The 2,500-nt window shown below is 43.6% G+C and overlaps 1 protein-coding gene across 1 annotated transcript in view; it reads right to left on the bottom strand.

Annotated features, from left to right (window-relative positions):
• Positions 1–2,500, bottom strand: part of LOC113804282 (uncharacterized) — a 9,285-nt gene that overhangs the window by 5,932 nt on the left and 853 nt on the right. The window lies entirely within an intron of this gene.

Below are 2,500 nucleotides of genomic sequence, written 5' to 3'. Positions count from 1 at the left end.
AGATTGTTAGTGGTTGGCGAGTGGGTCGTTAGATGACCACAAAAGTACCATATTCTGACCATTTCCTCCGAATTCTTTACTTTGTTATCAAAAGAAGAGAAGAAAAAATAAATAATAACGACAGGGCTCTGACAGCGGCGATATATGCAAGAGCGTGAGATCGGACAAGATGTGCCAACTTTTTGGTGAAATTGTAACCTCGATGAAAGCCAGGATTGTGTGTGTTTATTTTGTTTTTTGTTTTAGGAGTTTGTGGAAAACAATAATATAAGGCTGCTCTTCAAGTTCACGAGTTGGTCAGCTTAACGGATGTGGAAGGACAGGGAAAAAGAGGAGCAAGGGGAGGACGTGGTGGAGGAAAAAAAAGGGGGAAGAGGAGGAGGTGGTGGAGGAAAAAAAGGAGGAAGAGGAGAAGGAGGGTGGTGGAGCAGGAGAAGGAGGTGGAGGAGGAGGGGAAGGTGATGGTGGAGGAGGAGATGTAGGTGGATGAGGAGGGAGAGGAGGAGGAAGAAACGGAAAAGAAGAAAGAAGAACAGGGTGAGGTAAAGAAAAAGAGTAGGGAGAAGAATGGGGATAAAAGTAAGGGTAAGGGGACGATGGGAGGAGGAGGAGGAGAAAATGGATGGTGATGGTGGAGGGAGGAGATGGAGGTGGAAGAGGTAGGAGAGGGGAAGAGGGAGGAAGAGGAGGGGGAAGAAACGGAAAATATATGAGGAACAGGGGGAGGTAATGAAGAGGAGGGAGAGGAAGGGGGAAGAAAGTAGAGGTAAAGGGACGATGGGAGAGGAGAAAATGGAAGATGAAAGAAAAGGAGGCATAGAGGGAGGAGAAGAAGAGAAAAGAAGATGGAGAAGAAAATGAAAAAGAGAAAGATCGCCAACAACAACAACAACAAAAACAGGAAACCAAGAAAATTACCCACGAAGAACAGAAACAAACAATAACAACCACAAGAAAACGGAAGACGACCCACAAAAACGACGCCCGCACAAAAAGCCAGCCAAACCGCTCGAAAGTTTAACCCCCATTTCCGAAAACGATCACTAATAACATCTTTTCCCAAGGTGATAAAACGCAGCCAGAGTACGCGGAAAGGATGTGCAGAAGAGGATTTGTGTGGGAATTTTCCTCCGTTATGGGGCTGAGAGCATTTTCCTCGGGAGGCGACGTGGAAGGACAGAGCCGGGTTGAGACATCAGTCTTGCCGCTTTTATTACGGTTATGATTTCCCGTCTTTAGTACCCCTTCCTTTTTCTTCTTCCTTTTTGCTTTCTTCTCATCCTCCTTTTCAACGTTATCCAATTGTAACGGATGTTATGTCTATTGTTTCCTCCTCCATAAGTCAGTTTCTTATATTATTATATATACTCTTCAGATCTTTATATCCAGTTTCTCTCTCTCTCTCTCTCTCTCTCTCTCTCTCTCTCTCTCTCTCTCTCTCTCTCTCTCTCTCTCTCTCTCTCTCTCTCTCTCTCTCTCTTCTCTCTTCTCTCTCCTCTCTCCTCTCTCTTTCTCCTCTCTCTCCTCTCATTCTCCTTTCTCTCCTTTCTCTCCTCTCTTTCTCCTCTCTTTCTCCTCTCTCTCACTCACTCTCTCTCGTAGACTCACTACATGTTAGCTCTACGTGATCTCGAGAGAACCGAGTAGGACCAGCAGAGTAGAGTGTGTCAACAGAGTAAGATGAATGCAAACATGTTCAATGGCTTTGTGTACCTACAATCACTTCTGCTATGTACCGAGGTAAACATATAAGATGTATTATACAATAAACACTACATCTAAATAGTAGTCCAGTATTTCGAAGGCGAAAAAAAAGCTAAATAACATTATATAAACATGAAAGTGAAACGAGGAGGAGGGGATTAAAGCATGGAGAGACAATTGCCTAAACGAATGCGCAATCACTGTCCGCTCTTATTTTGTTCCGCAATTGAACGTTATTTCGTTATCGAATGCAGTCGCTAAATCTAGTTTTCGGTTCATTACGCTTTTGTGAACGAGGAATTTCAATGCTGGGAAATTACTTGGTTTACCTTGCTTTTATGGACAGGCGAGGGATAAAGAGAGAGAAAAGGGGGAGAGGGAGAGAGAGAGAAAGGAGAAGAGGGAGAGAGAGAGAAGGAGAGGGAGAGAGAGAGAGAGAGAAGGGGGAGAGGGAGAGAGAAAAGTGGGAGAGGGAGAGAGAGAGAGAATTGGGAGAGGGAGAGAGAGAGAGAGAGAAGGGGGAGAGGGAGAGAGAGAGGGAAAGGGAGAGAGAGAGACAGAGTTACCGTCAAACAGATGGTAGGCAAAATGCTATTATATAAAAATCCTGCAGTACAAATTGACAGACTTTATTTACATTATCAAATACATAGCGTCAATTCTTTGGAACTTTACTACGCGTTGCAAATATTACGTCATCTGCTGAAAGATCACTCCGTACTGTTGAATTGAAATCCTTTTGATCAAACGAGAAACTATTATAGAACTTTCGTAAGACATAAAACGTTCATATATT

This window comes from Penaeus vannamei, chromosome 15 (genome assembly GCF_042767895.1).
Source record: "Penaeus vannamei isolate JL-2024 chromosome 15, ASM4276789v1, whole genome shotgun sequence".
Classification (NCBI taxonomy): Eukaryota; Metazoa; Arthropoda; class Malacostraca; order Decapoda; family Penaeidae; genus Penaeus; species Penaeus vannamei.
This window is presented reverse-complemented; position numbering and strand designations above follow the sequence as displayed.